The 27,702-nt window shown below is 38.3% G+C and overlaps 1 long non-coding RNA gene across 1 annotated transcript in view; it reads left to right on the forward strand.

Annotated features, from left to right (window-relative positions):
• The window catches only part of LOC141570529 (uncharacterized), a 37,201-nt gene that overhangs the window by 1,028 nt on the left and 8,471 nt on the right, over window positions 1–27,702 (forward strand). The window contains exons 2-3 of the long non-coding RNA XR_012494611.1: window positions 9,580–9,668; window positions 17,985–18,121. This is a non-coding gene — a long non-coding RNA (uncharacterized LOC141570529). The remainder of the gene's footprint in view (window positions 1–9,579; window positions 9,669–17,984; window positions 18,122–27,702) is intronic.

Here is a 27,702-nt window from a genome sequence, read left to right on the forward strand (position 1 = left end):
CACTTGCTCACAAAGAACTACATGATCTACTGTGTGTCTTCACCTAATTCATTTCTCGCTTCCTGTCTCCCCACTGCTTGGAAAATTCATTTCCCTGAATTTTGCATTGTTGCCTCTTTTTCGTCTTCAGATCTCAGCTTGATTTGTATTGCCCACTCAGAGAGGCCTTCCCAGATCTTCTAAAGTGGCTACTCAGTCATCCTATTAAAATTTTAAATCTCTTTAGAGCCATGATCACTTTGATACATGACTTATTTGTTTATTGTTCATCTCCCAGACCTAATTAAAATGAAAGTAGGTAAATTCGATGCAAAACTCTTATCTATGCTGTTGTCAAAAACCACACTCTACATACTAAATAAAGCAGAAAGATGGGTTTATTGCAAGGCTTTCTACTTGCAAGATGGCTAACTCAAGGCTACAAGAGTAGTAAGTTCCAAGTTGCTCACAGACTGAGAGATTTTTATGGGATATGTAAAGAAGTTATTTGGCTTTTTCATTGGATTGGTTGCCCAGTAGTTTCCTCTCAATCTAGATCAGAGAGGCTGAATCAGAGGAAGAAGGAAGTCCAGAGATGGCATGAACAGACTTGGTGTTTGGGGATTGGCTGGTGTCTTCTGCTGATTTCTGAGAAGAGCTGTGAACTACAGTAAGGTTAGATTAAGTTCCCTTTGTGCTGTGTCTCCGTTTTTTTTTCTTGACATAAGTGACTCAATTTTAGTTTGGCTCTATACTGTTTACCCCTTATTCTCAGCTGGTAGAACACTAAATGAGTTCAGTACATTTCATTTCCCACTTGGAGCTTTTTTATTTAAATTAAGTGATTAATTGTCATAACAGAAGGTCTAATCATTTAAAACAAGTGTTTCACGAGATGTGCTTACAAAATATATCTGGTTATTTTATTTGAAAAATACTTTGGATTAAGGAAAAATGGTGTAAAAAATGTTTTCTCTGCTTGATTTCCAAAAGATATTATGACAGATTTATTTTCAAGGATGCCAACAGTCTTTTTTTTTAAATTGCCTAGATCAGTTGTAATCTAGAAAAATAACTGGTTTGATATTCCAATCTAAGGTCCTTGGAATGAAACATTAAAAACTTCCTTTAGCAGACAGTTTTTGCTTGTGTCTTTGGGCAAGCTCTGTGTTCGATGCTGGAGGATTCCAAATAAAATCTGGTGAAAGTGACATTTGCGTTTGGTTTTTCAATATGAGTAGAGTGAGACTGAGTAGGTGAAAAGAAAAGAGACTGGCACAGGTGTAAATTCAGGTTATGTTTTGGAGACAGAATATACCTGGAAGGGTAGGCAGGAGCCCAATAATAAGGGTAGGCAAGGGCCATAAAATTGAAGAGTTTGGATCTTATCCCATGTGGGAAGCCAGCACAGATTTTAAACTGAGTTGTGACGTCCTCTATATTTAGTGTTGTAATAGATAAGGTTGTAACTAATTGGGCAACATTAGCTGTGTAAGTATACTAAAATAAACCTTACATGTTATACTTAAGAAAAATCAGGTACTAGTAGGTGATTATGAGTGAAAGGAGTTTCTAGTAGATCTTAGAATTATACATTAGAGCTAAATGAGATATTTAAAAAGGTTTTTTAGCAATTATTCATAAGGCACCAGTCATGAGGCAGGCACATGAGGGCACCTCAGGCTCTCCTAAGTATGTCAGAAGATCTAACAGGAAATTGTGAAATTTCACCTCAACAAGGCTGAGGACGGTGATTAAAATTTCACATTCCTTTGCTTTGGGTTGGAATTTATAGGGACTCATTATGGGAACACTGATAACCTCAGGCTGATCAGAAACTTTGATAGGATGATATAGGTATCTGTTTTTTTTAAAAGAGAAAATGAACCAAAATTTAGCTTGCTAGCTAAAATTATTCAGAATGTGAAAAAGCCTATGAAGTCAAGGGGAATATTCAGGAGAGAAAAGTAATACAATTCATATCCCACCTCTACACTCTCTTTTACGTAAAATCGTAACCTGCTCTCCTCCCCTGTTTTCCATCTTAGTGATTGATGGCCCCACCATTCATTCCGCTACAAAACCCAGAAGCCTGGGCATCGGTTTCAGTTCCTGCCTCGATTTATTTCTCCTATTTAATCACACATCAAACTATGGACTCTACTTCTGAAACTTTTCTAGAATTTTACCCTCTTCTTTATGTTACCATAGACTCAAAGGGTTCGCTTGCCTGTGTGCATCCAAGCCAAAAAGAGACACGAGCAGGAGTTTGCAGCAAAGAAAGTAAAGATGTATTTAGGAACTGGTGCTAAGCTGGGAGACACAGGTGAGCCAATACCCTCAAAAACCTGACTCCCAGATGGCCTCTAGTGTCTAGATTATAGAAGGGAAACGTCATTAATCATGGCTGCCATGGGCGTTGGCATCATGGGCTCTGCCGATTGGTCGGGGCTCAGGCAGGGAGCAATTGATCATGGCTTCAGGTCCTGGTGTCAGTCGTGGCCTTGTTTGTTCCGCTGTACAGGGGATGCCTGCCGTCTGTGGGGCAGTTCTGCTTTCATGAGTGGAGCGGAAACACAACTGACGCCAAGGCTCTATCTTTGTTTGACTAAAGTCTTATTCTAGTTTGAGCTTTTGTTATTGTATCTTGGTCATGGTTGATAGACTTGAAGCTTTAGTCTTAAGTGAGTTTGACGTTGACCAGAATCTAAAGTCTTATGGGCTTAATGATTAAAAGGAGTGGGCATACAGTATCTGTACAGGTAGGAGGGTCTGGGGGAAAGAATGCAAGTGAGTCCTAGTTTTATGGGGCTGAACAAAGATCACTTGGCTTAAAGCAGAATGCACGCTAAAGAAATGAAGTTCACATACAGGTACATTTATTCACACTGTCGTGGCCTAGCTTGATGTTAGGGGAAACACTCTTCCTTCACCACATTATGGCTTTTCCCTTGGCTTTGCAGGGTAGGTAGAATTATCAAAGGGACTGTTGAGCAAACCAAGATATATGTGACCTTGCCCCAAAAAGATAAATGATGCATAATGCAATAGGGAAGAAAATATGTCACTTTGTCTAATTCCTGTGAGGTGTCCTTCTATATCCAGGAGTTATGCTTGCTTAGCTATTTAGTTTTTATTAGGAAAGAGGAGGCATGTGTCCTTCAGTGTCCTGAATGAGCTAGAAGTGGTGATTGGTTATCGTAACTGAATCTGCCTCAAGTGATGTAAACAGGTATGACGGGATGTCACCACAGGCTCACCATTCCTGCCTCAGGAAAAGTTATAACATGGTCAGATCATGCCCTTTCTGGGCATTTGGGCCTGGTGGCGTTCATACATAAATGCAAGTGATAACTCGTGCTTATCATTGTCTGGGATAGTGACATGGTTCAGGACATGCTACCCCCAAATAGGGCACCGTGGCATATTGAATATTTTAAGCCGAGGAAGTCTGAGAAAACAGCAGAAGCAGGAAGGTCACTTTGACTTCCCCTGGCCTTCTTCCCTGAAACAGGTTGTAAAACCCTCATGTTCCAGGGGCCCTCCCTGTAGCTGGAAAGGAGCTTCCTTATCTCTAGAGACAAAGGGACACGGAGAAGAATCCAAACAAACAAGTTTCGCTAAGTTTCTTACCTCATACTCTTTGTCCTGTCATGTTTCTCCACACTGTCTGTTCTTCATCAACCTAGCATAAAAATACTCCTGATTAACCCTTTCTTTACGTCTACATTTCCTGTGAAGGCTCCCATGTCACATAAAATTTACATTAAATAAATTTTGTATGCTTTTCTCTTGTTAATCTGTCTTTGTCAGTTTAAATTTCAGACCCCTCCAGGGATCCTAGGAGGACTGAGGAAAACTTTTTCCTCCCCTATAATAGTAATAAAAATTAAAAAAACAAATAAACAACTTTCAGCTTATTCTATGTCCTGAAACTACCATCGCTTTGCAATGATAAAAAATCAAAGTAAACCCTAGCCTAGTGAGGTAGAAACTGTAGTTGCCTATCTAACAGCTATTTTTTCTCATTTTTTACAATACTTGACACATACTAAAAAAAAATTATTCAGTTGAAACAAATTTAACTGGAAATCCTGTATTTTATTTGACAATCCTAACATTAATGTATCCAACAGTCATATTCCTCAGTAACATATCTTCATATAAACATATTCAAATTAGCAAAAAAAAATTTTTTTACTAATTAGAAACATTTTATTTAAATGTGCCAAATAAAAACCCACATTTTCAGACCATAGGTTGTTAATATGTTCAATAAAAATTTATATTATTTTACTGCTGTGAATTTACAGAGTAATAATCTGGATTCACTTTGATTAGGTGGTAAAAAATAATTTTTTATGGTGGTAATTTTTTCTCTGTCAAACATGAATTTTATAGATAATGATATAAACCAATATAAAACTAGAACTCCTCTCCTCATAGTTTTGAAAAATACGTAATAAAAAGCCATATCAGAGGTATCAGATTATTTTTTAATAAATATAAACTATATGCTATGGAAAAAAAATGAACTATTCTGACAACATTGAGGAAAATTTGTGCAAGATTTTGAAATGGCAAAAAAAGATTACTGAGTATTCTGTCTTGTGCATCCTTCTGGATTATCTCCGTTGATTTTCTTTGCACTATTTACAACTCTAAATGGTAGGTAAGTGAGAGCATTACAAATGACTTGTCCATAAATGTGTAAATGAATTCTGTCCAGTGGAGGGACAATTGATTTCTCTCTCCACCTTGTGTAAAAAGCCAGTTTTGCATCTGTTTACCAACTCGTTTTAGCATTCCTTATCTAGCTAGCTAGCTACTATCACTTGGAATTCTTTGAACTTGTTATAATCTTACTGGTTCCTTCACCGATTAACAAATCAAATATAAAACCTTTGACACCTATTCATTTTATATTTGTATGAGAATCATGGTTTTTACCTTTAGAAAATATCCTTTAGCAATACATTTTGAAAGATAAATCAGTTCACTGATATTTGATCAGTTAGTGCTAAGACATATTCTCAATCATCTCAGAAGGCTTTTTTTTAAATAAAAAAATTTTCTTTTAGCAATTCCTAAGCAAGTTATTTCTTTACATATACTTTTGGTAATATTTCTTGCTGAAGGGAAATAACTGTAATGACCAAAAAGATAAAATTTGAGGCATTGTTTGTCATAGGAAAAGTTAGCAAAGTAACTGGAAGAAAGGGTGAGGGAAGAGCAAGAGAAAGAGAATGATAGTATTTTCTTTAGCAAAATAAAAACTAACCCTGAGCTAAATCCCTGGAGATAGATGGACAATGCCTCTAGTACCATGGACCAATCGACAGCTTTAATCTGAAGCAATTCTTCCCCAGTATGAGGACCAATCCTTGGGAAAGAAGGAAAGAACTGGGGAAGAAAAGCCTTCAGCACCTTCCCCTAGTTACCAAGATGGTATTTCTGTTCTGTTTTAACCCCTGCCAGATATTGCCTCTTCAAATGCATTCTCTTCCCATGAGTTCTGTCTCTTTGATGCTATGAGGGAGGAAAACGTTTTCCTTGACTCTCCTAGGATCTGTGGCTGTGTCTGAAAATTAAACTGACAAGGATTAACAGGAGAAAAGCATACACATTTTATTGAATTTTTACATGTACATAGGAGCCTTCACAAGAGAATAAAGACCCGAAGAAGTGACGATAGCAGGAAGGTTTCATACGTTTTAGACAAGGAAACAATAAGTTTGTGAAGAATTGACAAGACAAAGGAGATTAGGCTCGGGGTAGTAAGTGGTGAAGAAGTAAGTAGGAAGGGTTAGTTTAACAAGGTTCGTTTGTATAGATTTCTTGGCTCAAATTCCCCGTCTCTTAATGAGAGTGGCTTTCCTTCTGGTACAAGGAGAATACCTTTCACACGGCAGTTTTATCACCTGTTTCAGGGAAGAAGGGCAAGGGTGGGAGGTCAGAGTGAACCTCTTGCTTCTGCCATCTTTTAAAATTCCTTCAGCCTAAAATATTTAGTATGACAAGGTGCCATATTTTGGGGTCGTGTTCCTGAACCCTATCAATGCCTTAACTGTGTGTAGGGACTCTAGAGAGTGGTAATGTGAGGAGTAAGTATTTCAAGAAGAGCACAGATGGGAAGCAGAGATTTGGCTGGTGGGTGGTTCTGGACTGGATCCTGTAGGAAGCGAGGATCTGGAAGAAGAGGAACAACCATTGGGGCATCTGGTAGGGCAGGTGTGTGGATCTCTCTGAATTCTGAGGAAATCTTTTTTTAAGTTTTTAATTTTTTTATTGGGGAACTGTTTTTCCAGGACCCATCAGCTCCATGTCAAGTCATTGTTTTCAATCTAGTTGTGGAGGGTGCAGCTCACTGGCCCATGTAGGAATCGAACCAGCGAGAGCAGGGACTTTCCCCAGCTCCGGGCCTACCCTCATAGTTCGCCCAAGAAAATCTTTAACAGGCTCCCGGGTGATGCCCCTTTAAGGCCACACAGCAACACTTCCTCTGCCCTCTCCATGCCCCAAACCCCCAGCTCCCCTAACATGAGCCTTCTAAGAGCTGTCCCAGGGATAGAGGGAAACGGTATGCAAAGGTTCTGAGCTCCAATTTGAACAGGCTACTGGGGCATGAGTGGGGGTGGTGGTGCTGTGGGGACAGACCTATGATCTGGCATCGGTGGCAGCAGGCTTCTAGCACCAAGTGTGTGAATTTAGTGAGAGCAGGGACTATCCCCACCTCCTGGGCTACCCTGACAGGCCCTGGCTACGATCCCCCCAACCCCGAATGAAAGCTGTGGGTGCCAGAAGTACCTCTGGCCCTAAATGATTTTTTTTTCGCTGTTGTGTTAATTGCTGGGCATAGCACTGTGCTTCTAACAGTCATTTCGTTTCTAGACAGAATTAACCATAGTAACATTTATTAGTTAATACTTTATTATGTACTGCAATATATCTATAGTTATGGTCTCCAATCTTTCAAACAACCATTTAGGGCAGGCAGCTATTATTAGAAATTGGGGCTTGAACAGTATAAGCAGCTAATTAGGAGCCTAGCCAACATTTGAGGGTGCCGGGTCCTACAGAGCATAAGGAGCCACAGTAGTGTCTGCTGCAAAGCCCGGGGTCTCCCAGTGTGCCCCTGCCCCTCACTGTACCCTGGGAATGTCTCCGGCAGAGGCTTCTTCAGGAGGACGTTTGGCCTTTGCCCTCCATATCTAAGTGTCCTTCCTGAATTGGGCCTGGGAGAAGGCGAAGTCGCAGGCTTGTGCGAGGGAAACACTAAAGCACAGCCCTGATGAATTTGACCATAGCTGGTCTGGTTTTAACCTAAACCGGTCGTGCTTACATAACCCAATCAAGGGACCCCTGCATGCAGCTCCTTTAGTCCAGCACCCATTTGCTGGGCACTGTGTGAGGCTGTAAAGAAGGATGAGGACATTTTCTGCATTCTGGAAGAGCAGTTTACAGTACAGAGTGGCAGGGAAGAGGGAAGGAGGAGATGCAGACCTTGTCTTTGAGGAGCTTCTGCTGTATTGGCAAAGAGGGGCTCCTGTTCCAGGTGGTTTCCAAACCCTGTCCATCCTTTAAGGCCCAGCTGGAATCCCAGGCCCTTAATGTACCTCTGCAGGAGGTCCAGCCTGAAACGACCTCTCCCACTCCAACCTCCTCTGAGAACATAGGGTCAGTTCTAACGAAGGCCTTTCCACACATCACTTTGTGTCAGTCTTATTTGAGTTAATACTTAAAACAGTGCCCACTCAGTTAATACTATAAACTATTAAATAATAACATTAGCTAATAATATTATTACATATATATTATATTATTAGTTAATGATATTAACTAATCAATGTTAGCTATTATCACTACCATCCTTTTAATTATTTCATGCTTATCTCTCTCTCAGGAGCTCCCTGAATTTTGCCCTGAGTCACGAAGAAAAGACAGTGGTAGATTTCTCTGTAACACGCCCCCTGCGATCCGTCTTCCAGGACTCACCCTGCATGTCCACTATTGAGTACTGAAAGTCCACACCCCAAAGTCCAGGGGAACCAGCCCACGGCTCTAACTTTGTGCACCCTGAGAGCCGTGTCATGTGGCAAAAAGTATAGCACCCGCAGTATTAATCCTCTGGAGGGAAATTGTGGTGCTAACGATCCAAGAATGAAGACAAAGGGACATCCAGTCAGCCTCCCAGCTCCTGCCAAAGAGAGAAGTAGAGTCTCTGAGCAGAAATGGTGCAGCCAGGTCTGCTTTTTTCCCCGAGGGGGATTTTTCCTCTCCTTATAGCACCCAGATTCCTGGCGGTAGACAAAGCAAGCAGATATGGGCTACACTTGTAAATACGGATGTGTCCTATTATCTCTTTTTTATTATTAAATAAGAATTTGAACTTGGGGAAGAGGGAAATTATACAACATGGGCTTAGATTACCATTTGGTGTTGGGTGACTTTTAAATTGCTTCTAATTCCGTCCCCTGCATGTTTTAGCATGACTGCAGTGGCACTGAATCTTGACCATGGTCTCATGTTCAGAACACGGAGTTAGATCCGTGACCTTGTGCTAATGACCATGATCCTTTGGAAAGTGATTTTTGCAACATGACCCAGTAGTTTAATGGGTGATATCTGAGTCTCAAGATAAATATTTCATTGGTCATCCCAACCTTGGCATCCAGATGTGGCAATTAGATTGCTTCTGACTTCTCCCATCCATGGCTTAATTGATCCTCATGGCAATGTTTGCTGGCCGGGTCTCTGTCCCATGGCTCCTTGTCTGAGACTATGAACCATTGTTGATTTCCCTCTAGAGAAAGGGAGCTTGTTTCCTCCTACTCTATTCCATCTTTTTTTCTGCCCCTCTAAGGAAATCTCTACTTTTATTCTCTGCACTCTTCCTTTAAAGTTAACTTTTTATTTTCTTGATTTTTTTCCGTAATCTAACCTCTGAGTGCCTCTCTCAAAACTATGTTTTCATATAGCAGCCCTGTTTTAGGGAGAAGCTTGTCATTCCTTTTCTTTGCACGTGTTCTAGTAGATGGGAGCTTGAGAAGTGGTAAAGTCAGGTATGCAGTTTGGTTAAAAATGGTATCAGTTCATGCTTTTATGAATTCATTCTTTATTTATGCTTCCATTCATGTTTTTACCTGGGTGAAACATGACTCATTTACTTAGTCATTATGCACTTATTCCTGCGTGAAATATTAATATATTCTACATGTCTGCACTCAGTTCTCATGGATGCATCCTAGCACTCATTCACTCATTCATGCCTTCATTCATTCGATTATTGAACTCAATCATTCATTTATATAGAATTCGTATATTCAATAATTTGTTAATGTCTACTATATCAGTCAGGGAAGAGGAAACCAATGGCACATTCAAGTTGGGGTTATTTACAGAGGTGTGAGCAGAGTGTGGGAAAACCATAAGGATTAGTGCAGCACACTGGGGCTGGCAACAGCTGGGTACTGTTTACCACCTCTGGTCTGAAAGGGCAAGAGGGGGCAGAAGCTGCAACCTTTCACTGAGGGATCTCTCCCTGGATGGGGGGTGGTAGAGTCTGGGCATAAATACCATGATCTTATTCTCCTTGTGCAGATCTCCTGCCAATGCCTCCTCATCATGCAAGAGCCGGAATAGAAGCAGTCCACACTGGTCAGCCTTCTGGGGAACAGAGCAAGGGGAAGGTGAGTGGAGAATGTATCTGGAGTGACAAAGGAAGGATATTCCACATACTCTCTGAGGCTCGGTGGCTCGTCAGCACTGTATCTCCCCCTTGTCTCTTTTTCTACAACTAAGAAAAAACCAACAGGAATGGGCAGAAAAATCCTGTCTAGAAAATTATTTTCATAACAGGAAGCCACATAGAATGGAATCAGCCTGGCTACCTATGAATCTTTGGATTATGCCTCCTTAGGAAGGTCTTTTGATTCCCTCTGCCACTACCACTCAAGAAAGGTTCTCTCTCCTGCGACAATATTTTAACAGCATTCTACATGCTTTGAGGACACAGGCTGTATTTGACTTGTCTTATGTCCCTGTAGTCTAGACAGAGCCTGACGGAAAGGATGAATGAATGCATGGATGCTTAATCGGAGAGGGTGGTAAGGAGTTTAGGAAGATAATGGTATCTTGAATTTCTTTCATTCTCCCACAAGATGGCAGCAATCACCATGGTCCAATTTTCCTAGGTGTGGAACTTGGGCACATGTTGTTATCGACTGTCTTATGAATAGAATAAATCTATTTTCAAAATCATATCAAGGACAGAATAATACGCTGATGGTAAGGAAGAGAAAAATAAAACTATTTATTATCACGAATATTATTAGATATAGCACTGTAAATTTTACTTTAAAAACCATTTGGAAAACGTGTTACTAAATTTCTGAAAGAAATAAAATTTGCCCCTGTGTAAATGTTAGATAAACCAATGAACGATCTCTGCCTTGCGTGGTGCATAGTTGTGCTATCTGCTCATGTGGAATCACTCTGCAGGGCTCTTCCCATACACCTGCCTCTGTTTCTTTTCTCAAAGCTAAAAAGTTCCACAAGCTCCAATTTCCCAGGTGGTTTGATTCTTTCTCTTCTTCTATCCAGCCATTCCAATCTGTGCAGAAACCATACAGTGTGCTTCTTGTACTGGACTATGAATGCTTGAACTCATACCTGTTTCAGGTCATATTAACTTCTGGTAAAGGGCACCATTTTTATAAAATCAAAGTGTTCTTTACAAGCTCAGAGATGATGGTGTCCCAATGAGATTGAGGATAACTTATTTAGTTTTCTTGAAAGTATTATAGTTCCTGAGTGTGTTAGAAATCAAGAGCATTGTTCCTGCGTTAAAAAAACAAAATTTTAGGGGCGGCCGGATGGCTCAGTTAGTTAGAGCATGAGATCTCAGCATTAAGATTGCCGGTTCAATTCCCGCATGGGATGGTGGGCTGTACTCCCTGCAACTAAAGATTGAAAACGGAAAACGGCAACTGGACTTGGAGCTGAGCTGCGCCCTAAGATCAAAGGACAATGACTTGAAACTGATGGGGCCCTGGAGAAACACACTGTTCCTCAATATTGCCCAATTAAAAAAAAAAAATAACACAAAACAACCCAAATTTTTAAACTTACAGAAATCTTGCTTGGATTTTACTACTTTTGCAGTGCAGCAAAGATTGCCAAGACTTGTGTTCAAATTTACCAGTTCTGGAGTTAGCATACATTTTACCCTGTAACTTTAAATAAAGTTATGTTCAAAAGATATGTCTGCCTTAGTAACAGACAAGAATAAGAAGGATAAAGAGGTAGGAAGAGAATAAAGAAAAGAATAATCACATAACACAATTGCTTTGCTGTACACTGGCCCAGGGAGAGAGCTCACACTCATTCAACATCTATCATCTCCCAGGAACCATATTAATCTTGTTTATATTATATAATTTAAGCTTTACAACAGCTCTATGTCAAAGCACAATTTTCAAAAGTTAAAACCATGATTTTCATACAAAAATAGAATGAACGTGTCAAAAGGTATTAAACTCATTAATGAATGAAGGAACTAGTAACATGGCAAAGTTGGTTTCCAAGAGCATTTAAGGAAGAGGGATTTATGTAGCACATCAGGAAAGAATTTTAGAAAGATTGTTAATGTTCTCTATGTCTGTATCTGTATCTCTTTAGGACACCAGTAATTGGATTAAGGGCCCATCCTAATAAAGTATGACCTCATCTTAATTTATATCTTAATTAAATCTGCAAAGACTGTTTCCAAACAAGATCATATTCACAGTACCATCAGTTGAAACTTGAACATATCTTTGTGGTGATCACAATTCACCCAGTTGTGGGAGGCTTTGCAGGCAGAAGGTCTTGGGTGTGAATTGCTTTAGCTCATTTCGTCAGGGGAGGATCTCTCAGCATTGTCTGCAGGCTTTCTGCTTCTCCAGGTGCTGGGGGAAAAATCCTGTTTTTAGCCGGGTGGAATTTCAGGAGCCCAGGCACTTATCATAACTATTTTGCATCAAGTAACCTTGTTTTGATAGTATATCTCTTGTTCTGTTTTTTTTTTTAAAGCAGGGCCCAGCTCACAGTGGCCCATGTGGGGATCGAACCGGCAACCTTGGTGCTACCAGCACCACGCTCTAACCAACTGAGCTAACCAGTCGCCCCCCAAATTAGTTTTGAAAAACTATAAACCCTTTGACGCATTTTTAAGTTAGCATCTAAAAATTTTCACTATTAGTTTAAATAATTGCAAAAGACGTAATTTTGGGCATTTCGTAATATATTAACATTTAAAAATAAAACTGTTCCATCACCCTGTTAAAAGTATCCAGTGGAATCTAAATACTATAATGATTTGATATCCACTACCTTGTCTTTACATATTCATGAATAAGTTCTTTCAAAATGGTTGCACTTTTCGCATGTTTCTTTTTTCCTCCTTGAGTTCACATTTCCATTTGTAATTCTTCCACAGAATTTACCCCTCATATAATACATTTTTAAGCATGAAAGTCTTTTATTGTTTACTCTGTCCTACTTCTCTGAAAATAAAAATCAAATTTTAAAATTGTCTTCTTGACAAACACCATAAGGTTCTGAGAGTTAAATTTTTCCTTTTGGGTAGAGTTATTATAACCAAAAAACATGAAGGTAATACATTTTGATAAATAATTAGTAAATATAAAATATAAAATTTTATTAGAAATTCATTTCCTAGGGAAATAACTGGGATTTTCCTTCCGCTTAGTTCATGTATCTATGAATGATTATTGCTTATTGCTAGAATGAGACAGCATCTTGTACTAACTCTATTACTTTTTCATTTTTGTAGCTAAATGTGCTAAGAAATACTATTCATATAAATATGTAGCAAAAATGGAAGGAGTTATGTAATAATGAATTATGTGCCAAAATAATAATAAATAATTATTTAAACTCATCTATTACCTGACAATTTAATTAGATCCTCTTTGAAATTGGTGAAAAAAATGAATTAGAACCTACATGACTTGCAAAATGATTTGTTGCCCAGTCATCAGAGGCATACAGTTTCTCAAATTTCTGGGAAATATATCAAAAAGGCTTTATCAAGACTTACCAAATGATTATTAATTATATTTATTACTCTTCCACTTTGAGATATGTACCTTGATTAACTTGATATACCCAGAGAAGACTGGGAAAATTGAAAAATAGTTTATTTCGTATGTCTTTGCCAATACAATATGTTTTACAAAATGCTTTTATCTTATCACATTATTTAAACATATTTTCACCTAAATCTTGAACCTGAAAATTTTCTTCATTTAGATAGTGGAGGGGTCTAATTGGCAAACCAGTCACCTTTGTTAGTCCGAACAGCCATAGTCCCATCAGTCAGACTTCCTGTCTATCAGATAAAGTCTGACCTCATGTTTCAATTTAAATATGTTATGCATTTCAAAAGTAATATGAAAAATGGCATTATGTCATCTTTTCTTATGGCAGAATAGTATTCCATTGTGTATATATCCCATATCTTCTTCGTCCAATCATCTGTCGAAGGACACTTCGGTTGTTTCCACGTCTTGGCCACTGTAAATAAAGCTGCAATGAACATAGAAGCACATCTTTTAAAAATTTTTTTATTGGGGAATATTGGGGAACAGTGTGTTTTTCTAGGATCTCAAGTAGTTTTTTCAATCTAGTTGTGGGGGGCGCAGCTCAGCTCCAAGTCAAGTTGTTTACAATCTAGTTGTGGAGGGCGCAGTTCACTGGCTCATGTGGGAGTCGAACCGGCAACCTTGTTAAAAGTTTGCGCCTTAACCAACTGAGCCATCCAGACACCTCAGGAGCACATACTGTGTTTCTCCGAAAATAAGACTTACCCTGTAAATAAGGCCCAGTTAAGATCTCGGCCAGGTGGACGCATTTAGTACGTTATGACAATGTTCCAGAAGAAGATGATATGACTGTATTTGAATAAATGTAGATTGCTGTACATGAAAAAATAAGACATCCCCTGAAAATAACCCCTAATGGAGCAAAAATTAATATAAGACCTGGTCTTATTTTTGGGGAAACACGGTATATCTTTATGGATAAATGTTTTCAGATTTTTTTGGTAGATACCCAGGAGAAGGATTGCTAGGTCATATGGCAATTCTATTTGTAATTTTTTGAGGAACCTCCACACTGCCTTCCATAGCGGCTGCACCAATCTGCATTCCCACCAACAGTGTATGAGGGTTCCTTTTTCTCCACAGCCTCTCCAACACTTGTTATCATCTTGTTGATGATAGCCATTCTGACTGGGGTGAGGTGATATCTCATTGTGGTTTTTATTTGCATTTCTCTGATAATTAATGATGTTGAGCATTTTTTCATATGTCTATTGGCCAATTGTATGTCATCTTTGGAGAAATGTCTCTTCAGGTCCTCTGCCCATTTTTAAATTAGGTTGTTTGTTTTTTTATTGTCGCGACAACATGGGTAGATCTTGAGATTATTATGCTAAGTGAAATAAGTAAGACAGAAAAAGTAGAGAACCACATGATTTCACTGATATATGGTATATAAAACTGAAAGCAGCAAAGGAACAAGAGAAACAAATGAAGAAACAAAAACTCATAGACACAGACAATAGTTTAGTGGTTACCAGAAGGCAAGGGAGGAGTGGGGTGGTAGATGAGGGTAAAAAGGATCAAATATATGGTGATGGTAGGAGAACTGACTCTGGGTGGTGAACACATAATGTGATATACCGTATTTCCTTGAAAATAAGACCTAACCGGAAAATAAGCCCTAGCATGAATTTTCAGGATGCTCATAATATAAAATATGCCCTACCGTACTTCCCCAAAAATAAGCTCAGGTCTTATATTAATTTTTGCTCCAAAAGACGCACTGGGGCTTATGTTATATTACAAGCATCCTGAAAAATCATGCTAGTGCTTATTTTCCGGTTAGGTCTTATTTTCGGGGAAACACGGTATAGATGATGTATTACAGAATTGAAACCTGTGTAACTTAACTAACAATTGTCACCCCTATAAACTTTAATTTTAAAAAAAGTATAAAACACACTGGAAAAGGGTGATGGAACACATTTTATAAGATAGATTACTAAAAGCAGTAAGGTTCAAATGATACAGATCTAACATAGTTAATTTATCAATGCTATAAAAAGTTACAAAAAGGTAATAAATCAAACTGCTATTTCTCATTACTTAATTTATAATAATGTAGTGTAATTTGTAGCTTAAAATATTACTTATTTATGAGGTAGCGGGCATGATAAAAAGTAGGCTCAGCTGCTGGTGTTCAGCTTTTGGAATTAACTAAATAAAAGCCATATATGAAGTTAGAATTAATTCCATTAATTTTGTTAGACATCATGATCAAGCCTTCCTATGTATTTAAAGAAAAAGAAATGTAAATAATACTGTTAAAAATAATCAGTTGAGCAACCAGCATTTATTTAAAAAAAAGAAATAGAAAATACCAAACATTTTAAGATGAAATAAGATCAGGACGGATTTTAATTGAAGTAAATATTTCCTTATCTGATTGATAAAAATAGATTATAACTCCATATTGAATAATATATACCAATTCTAAAAAGCTTTGTAAAGTTTTATGTATAAGTTTTTACCCACTGAGTCTTTAAATTCTTGGCAGTTTAAGAAAGCTTAGTTACATTTTAGTTACATTAAGAGTCACTGTGGTAGACTATGTCTAAGGGGATTTCCCCATGACCCTACCACTTGGAGTTCCCATTCTTTATGTAATCCTTTCCTCTTGGTTCTAACCAACAGAGTATGGCAGAAGTGATGGGAAGTGATTCTGTGACTATGTGATGTGATATAAGACTCTTGCTGATAATGACTGTAGAGCCTCTCCTTGCTGGTTTGATGAAGTAACTGGCCATGCTGAGGAAGCTCATGTGGCGAGGAAGTGTGGGTGGCCTTGAAGAATTGATAAGATTCTGAAGGAGCGGAGGACTGGGCCAGCAGACAGCTAGCAAGAAGTAAAGGCCCTCAGTCCTACAACCACAAGGAAATGAATTCTGCCAATAACCTGAGTGAGATTGGAAGTAGATGCTTCTGCAGTCAACTCTCCAGATGAGAATGTAGTCCCACTAACACTTTATTGCAACTGTGAGAAAACCTAAGTAGAAGACTCAGCTAAACTAGCTAGATTTCTGACCTACAGAAACATGAAATAATAAATGTGTGTCGTTTTAAGCTGCTAAGGTTTTGGTAACTTTTTGTGCATCAAAAGATAACTGATATACTAATCTACTCAGCTTTGGCAAGTTTTAGGTGCTTTTCTTTAGAAATAATTACAAATCTTAGAAAAGAATATTAGAATAGCTGAAAAGAATTTTTAAATATGGGGTGAATGAAGCCTTTTATTTTTAAGTATTCAGTATACCTCATTGATTCTGTGCTTTTTGTTGTATCTGAATTTTTCCAGAAGAATGCTTTTTTATTTTTATTTATTTTTTGTCAGTAGACAGAAAATGGAAGAGACCAAGTCCTTATGTGGGAATTTTCATTGTTCCCACAACCCTGCTACCACATAGCAGAATCCCCAGGCCAAAATACTCTGTTTTTAACATAATGCTTTCTCTTAACAGAATGGCTGGGAAAGACAAGAAACTCTAAGGGTTTACTACGTTCTGATTAATCATTAAAGGATTCTACTTCTTCCTTTAGCCCCATGGAAGTTTTTACACCCAAAGAAATGCTCCACTGATAAGACTTGGAATAGGTGAGAGATGTGCCTTTATTTAAAAAGTGGGAGAAAGGCTGATATGAACACAGGCATACTCAGGCACATCAGTATTGGGAAAGAATATCTCTGGAAGTTAAGGATCTGGAAAATGATTCTCTTTACATTTCCCCTATTTACATACCCGTTGGAAAGTTTTAGGACTAGCTGAGTAGTCAGAGGCTTCCCTAACAATTAAAACACCAGTCTCCCAATGCTGAGCCTTAGTGCCAGTTTCGTTCTCCTGAGAAGGATAAAGCTAAAGGGAAGAAAAAACTCTCCACCCTTTTGAAGCTTATATGCTGGTGGAGGAAGATATAGACATACAATAAACAAAACAAATGTATAGTATGTTTGGATGTTAAGTATTACAGAAGAAAATAAAGAAGTGGGACGGAGGTTATGTGAAAATTGCACTTTCAAGAGTTGGGCTGAGAAGTTCCCCCTGAGCAGGTTAAATTTGAACAAAGACTTGAAGAAAGAGAAGGCAGGAGTTATGTTAATTTGGGGGGGGGGGGAAAGGGCCATGCAAAATAAAGTGAATCTGATAGGTATTCAATTTCTAATCTGTAACATTATGTACTGGAAAGCAATGGATCAATGTTTTTACAGGCTTATGAGGGGAATAGTTGTATCCCTGGAATTCTATATCTAGCTAAACCATCATTCACATATTGGGGGAAGAAAAGGGAACTTTAAATATGCAAGAACTTATATTTCCTGTAAGGAAAATGTATTTGAGGAAATTATTTCAGTCAAAATACTGTGAGTCAGAAAAGTAATTCAAGAAAAAAAAAATAAAAGAGAGAAAACAACTGTGGTCTCCAAGAAATAGTGGTGAGCAATAAAACCAGTAAAAATTATAATTAAATCTAAGTAATTGAATTGTGGTTGTAGAATTTAGTGATTAAAAAGGATTTTTGAAATAGAAAATGAAAATATAAATCTTAAAAATAAGAACCTGTAATTTTCGATCCAGATTTTTAAAAAGAAAAGAAATGGCACATTATAGTAGTGGGAAGAAGTGTAGTAGAAAAGGGGCAAGTGAAAGCATTATACAATTTTTATTTTCTTGGTGGAAAAACATAGAAACTTTAACCCTGGACCTTTTTTCCTTTTTAACATTTAAAGGTTAATACAATCAGGATAAAAATGAAATCTAAAGCTCATCCTTCTAGTGAAGGGCAAAAATGAGTGGCATGAATAAATATATGGCTTTTTATTGAAACTTTATTTCTCAATAACAGTAACCAGTAGAGGAAGAGGAAGAGGAAGAGGAAGAAGAAGAAGAGGAAGAGGAAGAGGAAGAGGAAGAGGAAGAAGAAGAGGAAGAAGAAGAAGAAGAAGAAACTCTAAAAGGAAGACAGGAGAAATGAGAGGGAATGTAAGTACATATTTAAAACAAGGAATCAACAGTTATGATGAACTAGGTGATAAAGAGTATAACCTTGATATTAACTTCCTCCTGAGAATAAGATGATCTATTTATCTATCTATCTATTTACCTATCTATCTATCTCTCTTTCTCTCTTTTTGTGTCTCTCTTTGGAGAAGATGGAAGCATAGAGAGAAATGTCAGCTCATTTGGGGCTGCTTTTTGCTAGGGACGTCTGCTAATTCTAGAAGAGGCAATCAAAGGACCAAAAACTGAGTAGAGCTTCTGGAAGGATCCTAAGATTAGGAATATGAAATGTTTATAAATAAAAATGAAAACACTGAAGTAATAGGAAAACATATCAGAAAAAATAATCTTTGAAGGAAGAAGTTTTGTTAGCATGTACCAAAACCAGAAATCATAAAGAAAGGATTGAGTGTATCAAAAGACACCAAAAACAGGTAAAATGAAAATTTGGAGAAAATAGTTAAGCGTATATGGCAGAAAAAAGTTAATATTCTTAATGCATAAAGAGCTTTTGCAAGTAAATTATGAAAAAGGTAACCAACTTGATAGATAAATTAGTAAAGGACGTGAAGAGGTAATCAAAGAAGATATGCAAATGACCAATAAGCATTTTAAAAAGACCTTAGACTTAGGAACAATCACAGGAATGCAAATTAGGTGAGATGACTTGTTTTCCTGTTAGACTGGCAAAGATGAAAAAGTCATGTTGATGAGAGAGTGTGAGGATACAGACTTCATTGGTGGCCATGTAAATTGGTATAGCTTTTCTGGACGTTAATTAGGCAATATATTGAACGTTCTTAATGTGTAAGGCCTTGAATTCAGCAATTCCACTTACAGTAGTTAATCCTAAGTAAGTATCATGTATAAAGATGGACAAAATGTATATTGCAATATCAGAAACAGCCTAAATTTCATAATAGGGAATTGGTTAAATGAACTAAGATATATCCATAGAAGAGAATATGGAGCCAAAAATAACAGTGTAGATCTATGAAAACATGGCTACTACACATTGTGAAGAGAAAAAGAGTAAATTGCACATATACCGTGTTTCCCCCAAAATAGGCCCTAGCTGGACCATCAGCTCTAATGCGTCTTTTGGAGCAAAAATTAATAAAAGACCTGGTTTTATTTTACTATAAACTGGGTATAATATAATATAATATAATACCGGTCTTATATTAATTTTTGCTCCAAAAGACGCATTAGAGCTGATGGTCCGGCTAGGTCTTATTTTTGGGGAAACACGGTATCTTGCTAGTAGGGCAGTTTGGCAATACCTATCAAAAATTTAAATGGAGAAATTAACTCAGACATTCCACTTTTAAAAATATATATAAAATTATGTTAAAAAGAAGACAACAGGCCCAAAATGCAGTGACTTATGCTAAGTCCCATGCCAACAAACTGAAACTTAATTCCTGTCTCAGCCTCTCCCAGAAATGGAGTCTTAAACCCCTCAATCAGGAATTACCTGCTCAGCACAAGGTAGGTAATGTGCCTGATCAGACCCCTGCGATTCCCTAAAGGAAAGTGACTTTGCCATAACCCATCTGCTTTTTGCCTCGTTCCCACTCCTTTCTGCTTATAAAAGCCTTTCATTTTGTACAACTCATTGGAGCTCCTTTTGATCTGCTAGATTGTATGCTGCCTGATTTGTGGGCATATTATCAGTGAATAAAGCCAGTAAGATCTTTAATATTTACTCACTTGAATTTTATTTTTTAACAGATATATACAAGCCTTCTCTTTGAAGCATTACTTTTTTTTTAGACTTTGTATTTTAGAACAGTTTTAGACTTACAGATAAGTTGAAAAAATTGTACTATTTTCCCACAAACCCCTGCCCCCAGGTTTCCCTATTATGAACATCTTACGTTAGTGTGGTACACTTGTTATAATTCATAAACCAATATCGATACATTATTAGTAACTAAAGCCCACAGTGTATCCAGATTTCCTTAGTTTTTACCCAATGTCTTATTTTTTTTTTTTTTGTTCTAGAATCCCATCCAGGATACCACATTACATGTACTTGTCATGTCTCCTGAGGCTCTTTCTGATTGTGACATCTTCTCAGACTTTCCTTGTTTTTTATTATCTTGACAGTTTTGAGGAGTACTGATCAAGTATTTTGTAGTATCCTGCTCTATTGGAATTTGTCTAATGTTTTTCTCATGATTAGACTTGAGTTATGGGTATTTTGAGGAAGACCATAGAGGTAAAATGTCATTTTGAACATATCACATCAAGTATACATATTATCAACATGATTTATCATCGTGGATGTTGACCTTGATGACCTGGCTGAGTAGTGGAGGCATTGTTTCAAAAAGGTTGTAAAACACTAGAGTTAACCTAAATATCTCTGTAGGGGATAATTGTACATACATATAATGATATATTATGCAGACCTTAGGAATAAACAGGTTAGATCTATAGATGATATTAATGAAAAATATTAAAGATGAGTATAAAAAATAAGTTCCAAATAGTGTGATCCTATTAATGTGAAAAAGCACATATACCTAAACATAAGTATACGCAAATTTTTTTTTCTGAAATGATACAAAAGATAATCTTAAAAGTGATTGCCTCTGGTGAGTGGAAATGTGAGGTTGGGGAATACTTTTACTTTTTAATGTATGACTGTTTCTCCTATTTGAATTTCTATGTGGAGGTTGTGTCACTTTCATAGTGGAATTTTTGAAAGCAAGTGTGATTCTATTTTTGTAAATTAAACATATGTTTTTCTGTGCCTTGGAAAACAAATCTAGAAAGATAGACATCATTGTTAATAATGCTTAATATCTCAGTAACTGGCAACTCCATTTAACCAGTTACACAGGCCAAAAATCAGGAATCATACTTGATTCTTTTCTGTCTCACTCTGCATTTAATCCATCAGCACATCCTGTAGGTTCTAGCTTCAGAATATACTATATACGAAATCTGACCACTTCTGTTACCACCCTGAGTTACAGGATTATTGCAATCCAAACCGCTTAACTGCTCTTCTTGATTGCACGCTTGCCCATCGGCAGTTTATTCTCAACAGAAAAACCAGAGGTCGAATCATATACTTTCTTGCTCAGAGCCTTCCAATGGCTTCCATCTTATTCTGAGTAAAAGCTGAAGTTCTTACAGTGGCTTATAATGCCCTAAATGATCTGTCCACCCTCCCCTATCTTCTTACTATTTACCCCACCCCTTCTATTCATTCTTCTCCCTTCATATTGGCTTCCCTGCCATTTCTCCAATCTCTGTGTCTACTCCCTTCTCAGATCCTTGCCCCTGCTATTCTCTGTGCCTGGACAGGATTCCCCTACCAGATTTTCCACCGTCTGCTTAACTTGCCTCCTCACCTCCACCAGGTCTTTGCTTAAATGTCAAGAGTTCAAGGGCAGGAATGGGCAGTAATAAGGGAACAGTGGATTTTCTGGGAGGCCACGGCCATACTCCTGGGAAGGGATGAATGGTGGCCTATGGTGGTGGCTGTGGAGAGTTAGAGAAGTAGACAGATTCAAGAAATATTTAAGAGGTATAGTCCACAGGACTTTGCATTTGAGGGGTCAAGGAAGGACCCCCAGATTTAATAGGAAATCCTAGAGGAAAACATGGCTTGGGGGAGACAACGAGGAGCAGAATTATAAGAGATATTTATTTTTTATATATTATATGTGATGGATGTCTGGAGATACTGAATTTTTTTTTTTTTTTTTTTTTTTTAAGCAAGAGAATTGTCATTCTTGAAGGAGCTCATAACCATTTTTGTGCCATGGATCCTTTAGACAGTCTGGTAATACCTATGAGTACTTTCTCAGAATAACACTTGTAAGAGCACAAAATGTAATGTGTACAATTTTAAAGAAAATCAATTGTGATGAAATATTGGGGGTGTGAAATACTGGGGGTGTGGACCCCAGATCAGGAACTTTTCTATGGAGTAGCTCCTGTTGTCTTTCCTCCCCTCCTGAATGGCCACATGTCTGTAAGGTGAATATGCACGTTGCTGTGGACCTGGTGTCAGGAGTGTGACTCAGTGAGGGCAATAGAGACCACTTCACAGCAACCCTGAGTGGCAGCAACACGAGAAAATCAGCCAAAAAAGAGGTCAGCTGTTCACGGGTGACACTGTCCTGTTTGAAAGCAGCAGGCCTGATATTTCTGCCAGAGTAAGTCCAGGGTTCTTGGCCAAATGAGAAGAGGAAGCCTCAAGAAGGAGATAATCCTTCCTGATTATCCGGGAGGGTAAAGGGAAAATGAAGGAGCTGTTACTGTAGCTTAATCGGTGAGGTGAGTTGTATCTGTTTCATTCATTTCTGTAGTGTTTGATTAAAAAACAATTTTACAATGAGCATGTATAACTTTTGTGACAGAGAATATGTAGGACATTCCTTCCATTTCATGGACGATATTGTCTCATTAACATTGCCTGGATTCAAACATCTTAAGCCTTTTGGCAGAAGTTGGGGTATCTGAGAAAGGACTAGCAGACCCTGGATTACTTAGAGCCACGGGACATTTCTGCCAAAAGAAGGGACAGTGGAACTCTGTAAATTCTTACCCTTAGACATATTCCCTTGACTCTGATAGTAGTAAATTGGTAATAAATGCTCAGAGTATACTGTGCTCAGGAGTCTTTAGTGTTATTGACCCCAAATTGAGAGATCAACAGGAATAATATAAGTCTGCAGACAGACATCTTCACATTGTATGATCTCAGAAGAGTAAGGAGTTTGTGGAGCCCCCTTGGGAGTTTTAGGCAGTGGAGAGGTGAGTGTGGAGCAGGGATGGAGCATAGCTGCTTTATTTAGTTTTACATTTTGGACTTGCTTATCCTTGGAACAAAGGGATTGGGGCCAAAGTCAGAATGAAAACAACAGCACTGAACCCTATTATTTATTAGAGAACTAGATGAGGAGAAGTAAAAGTCTAGGTGAGTGGAACAGGTGCCACCGACTCTCTGACACGCACACACAGGTCATATTCGTGGCTACTCCAAGTCCAGTCAAGAAGAGGGCCAGCAAGGAGCTCCCAGGTACCAGAGAACTCTAAGAATCATTGGATTGTATATCCCTCAGTGAAAAATGTGACAGATGGAGAAAGCCTATTTACACAAACTTCTCTGGGGGACATGACTGTAGGTCGTTGGAAATCATTCATTCATTTATTCATTAAATATTGGCTGTGTGCTGTCTGTATGCCTCACATCACCCTGGATGCTGGGCAAAAACCCAGAGCTCCAGCTCTTGTGGAGACTGCGTTCTAGTGGGGGGTACAGACCGAATAGAATAACTATAGAAAATGTCCGGAAGTGACAAAGGCTATGAAGAAGAGTAAAGCAGAGTAATGGGAAGGAACATTTTACACAGGGTGGAGAGGGAAGGCTTTTCTGTTCAGATGACTTTGAGCAAAGAGCTACAAAGGGTGAGCCAGCAATGGGGAAGAACATACCAGAAAGAGGAAACAGAAACGCAAAGGCTGGAACTTGCAGGTAGCTGGAGGAACAGGCCAGTGTGGCTGGAGTGGAAGAAGACGGGAAGGAAATGGGCAGAACACTTTTATAAGCTGGTGGGGTGGGTATGAGAACTCCAAGGAGGTTTGCTCCCACAGAACAAATCATTGCTGAAATTTCTTCTAAGATGTGAAGGTCTGTGTAGTTTGCTCTCCGAATGGGGCTTTTGTTTCGCTGCGTGGGTGGGGCATGCAGATTTGGAGCCTGAGCTGAACTTCTCAAAGCAGAGAAGCCATGCCAGGCACCGCCAACAGGCACCATCCTTCTGGGTCCTTCCCGCACTTCACACATCTCTCAGCCTCTCAAAATAAATGGTGAGTCAATACTGAAAAAACAGAGGATTAAGGTAGTTTGAAATTATTAGTTTGCCTTGCTGCCCGTTTGCTCCTAAAATTTTGTCAGATGGTCAGAAAAAATGAGAAGAGTCCAAAATCTCAGAAAAAGAAAATTCCTTGCTTGTGTTCCCTTCTGTTTTCAAAGCCAGCAGTGGCTGGTCAATTCTTTCTGCTGATGGCAGTCTCTGGCTCTGACTCTTCTGTCTTCCTGTTTCTCATTTAAGGCCGCCTGTGGTTACACTGGGCCCACCCAGATAATCCCGGATAATTTCCTCGGCTGATTAGCAATCTAATTCCATCTACAACCTTAATTCCCCATTGCCATGTATCATAACACATTCACATATCCTAGGGATTAGGATTTGGGTATCTGGGACAGGCCATTATGTGGCCTGCTACCATCACACTCCATAAACGCAATGCAATCTCCTTTTCATGGCCTTGCTTTTCTATTTCAATATTAATTTTATTGCATTTAATGTTGTTTAATATAAACCATCTCAAACTTGTTTTGAAAAAGAGGCAATGACAATGGACTCTAATGCATTTAACAAATGCTGATAATGGACAGACACATGGTGGTGGGGGAGTCAGAGAGTTGTCCTTCCACCCCACCCCCATTGCCATTAAAATAAAGGGAGTAGGGCTACTTCAAAAAGTAAGTTAATAATCTTGAACTACCCTCCTTTTTTAAGAGCTGACAGTCCATTTTACAATATTCTCAATCCAATCTTTGGGGGGAAAAGGACTGAATCAGCTGCTATATTATAGTTATCTAGTCCTGCTTAACAAGTTATCTCAGAATTTAGAGGCTGAAACATAAAACATTTATTATCTCACTGTTTTTCTGGGTAAGCTATCTAGATGCTATTTAACAGGGTGCGTCTGGCTCAAGTTGCAGTCAGGGTGGCATCTGAAGGCTTGACTGGGGATGATCCACTTCCTTGCTCACTCAAGTGGTTGTCGGCAATATTCAGTTTCTCATGGGTTGTTGGATTGAGGTGCCTCGGTTGCTTGCTGGCCTGGAGGCCTCTCTTATCTCTTTGCCATGTGGTCCTGTCCACTGGGTACTCATGGCAGCTGACTTCCTTCAGAGGGATGGACAGTATGAGAGGGAGAGCCCAACATGGAAGCCACAGTCTTTTTGTAACCTAATCTCAGAAGTGACATCCCATCACTTTTCCCATATTTTATTCATTAGAGGTGAGTCACTGGGTCCAGCCCACACTCAAGGGGAAGGGACTGTACAAGTTCATGAATACCAGGAGGAGGGGATAGTTGGGGGCGATTTTAGAGGCTGCCTATCACAGCCACCGTCTGAGATTTTTCCCAGTTAAAGCATCAATTCAAAATGCCATTGACAAAATTCACCTGAAATTACTGCAGCCACAGTTTTGGAATCCAGCCAGCACATGTGGACCAAAAGAAATACGTGTCAATGTAACCCCCATCAAAGAGATGAATGTAGAGGATGTGACACTAGAAAATGATGCATCCCAGGAGTGACAATTTGCAACATGTTGTTAATAAACTTTTGATTAACAAATATAAACGGAATTATATCAAAGAGAAATCATAGCACAATTGTTATTACTATATGCCACGATAATTACAGACAGAATTTCTCTATACTGACCTATTTTTCCCACCAGAGTTTGCAACTGGTATTATAAACAACAAAGCAGTAAAAAGGCAGGAGAGCTGTGTTGAAATAAATGGGGCCTAAGAGCATGTTATTAGAAAAGTAAAGGTATTAAATATTAGCCAAAGCCAAATTTTCCATTACTAGAATCCATTCTGGGGGAGCAGAAAAACTACCATACCATTCAAAATAATAGAACTGAAGGAAAGCCACACATCAGAACATTCACAGAAACCCACAGTATGTCTTTGATTATTGCTAAAGAAATTTAATGCAGAATAAATAAGTTATGGCAAATGTAATGTCTATAGTTAGAGACTGATATTAAAAAACTCAAAAGAAGTATATAAATAGCAATATCTGAAAACATATATCACTTATATTGGGGTGAGTTTTTTTATGGTAGCTAGGCAAAGAAAATTTTTGAAAAATAATTATTTTTTATTGCTCTCCTTTGTCTATTTCCCCTTTTCTTTAGTTCAATTTCCTTTTCTATCCCTGTCTAATTTTTTTCTGTTTCTTTTATATGTCATATCTTAAGTTATTGTGGGTTAAACTTTGCTTCTGGTCTCAAAAACATAACTAGGTTTTGAATCACAAGTATATGAAACAGATATTTTAGTTACTGTCTGGCTCCCAACTTATTTTCCTCGAAAGAAGATATTAAGAGGATATTAACTTCCACATCTGATACACCTTGCTTGCCCAACAGGTCAATTGAGCATCCTCTTCTGTTTAATATCTTTGATGTTGAATTCACCGAGGTCCAGGGACTTTGTGTTTTGATATTAAAACACAGATCAGGCATGACAATTACAATACCACTACTAATAACTTGAGTATTTTAACAGCTTTATTGAGGTATAATTGGCATACAATAAAATGAACATAAAAACTTGAATTTGAATGTCACATTTTTCTTTTCACTCTATGATTCTGCTTTGAATATTTTTGTGAAAGTAGAATGTGAACAATTTGTAACACATTTTGATGATACCCTTGACAAATAGTCTTAGTTGGCAATAAAGCCCTGTTAAGAGCTCCTGAATTTTTTCAGATTATCATGTGGCAATATGCACAGGGAAGGGGGGTCCTCCTTAACCCCAAAATATAAATTATAATTTGCTCAATTCCATTCATTTTTACTTTTATGTGGGTGACCCATTTCTGATCAATGAGATATGAGGCAAATTCTGCAGGGCACATCTGAGAAAAAATTTTCCTCCTTGTCAGCCATCTTGGGACTACAAGAAACCAAGCCAACCCACTGAGGATGCAGAAGAAATCTAGGTTTTTAATGATCTTGTTAAGCTTACCAAATTAACTGATAGTGCATGAACCAGGCCTACCTCTGAACTTCTTGGTATGTGATATAAATAGCCTTATCAGAGGCACTCCAGGGAGAACTATTCACGTCGTACAACAGGATGGTCCCGAAGAATCTTATCGTTTAAGCTACTGCTTGATAGATAGTCTATGGTTGCAGCCAAAAGCATCCTACTTCATAAAGTGAGGCAGGTAAGGTTCTAATATTAAGGAACTGCCTCTGTGTACGGTTTATACCTTGCAAAAGAATTTCTAAAAGTTTTGAATTATAAGTAACAAAAATCAAAACTCAAATCTAAACATTACAAGGAGTTCATTGGCTCATGCAAATGAGAAGTCCAGAAGTAGGTTAGGCCTCAGGGGGTTTGAGCTAGAAGTTCTTGATGTCATCAGTAATCTGGCTTTTTTCCTTGCCTGATACTCTCAATTCTGTCCTCCACAAGTGTTACACGCTTCTTTTTCAGGTTGGCTTTCTTCACGGTAGCAAAACATTTGCCGTAGTTTCAGGCTTCGTATTTCCACATTCCACCCTTCGAACTATGATTAAGGAATCTGATTGGCCAGGAGATTGAAATGTTCTGATTGGCTTAGCCTAAGTCCCAGGCTCAATCTCAAACACGGAGAATAGAATCAGATTTTCTGGAAGCTCATGGATCCCTAAATGGAAACTGGGGGTTTGAATGGACAAATGAAATGCTGAGGGCCCAATCATACTGTCTAGTCCATGGACTGAGAATTA

This window comes from Rhinolophus sinicus, linkage group LG01 (assembly GCF_036562045.2).
Source record: "Rhinolophus sinicus isolate RSC01 linkage group LG01, ASM3656204v1, whole genome shotgun sequence".
Lineage (NCBI taxonomy): Eukaryota > Metazoa > Chordata > Mammalia > Chiroptera > Rhinolophidae > Rhinolophus > Rhinolophus sinicus.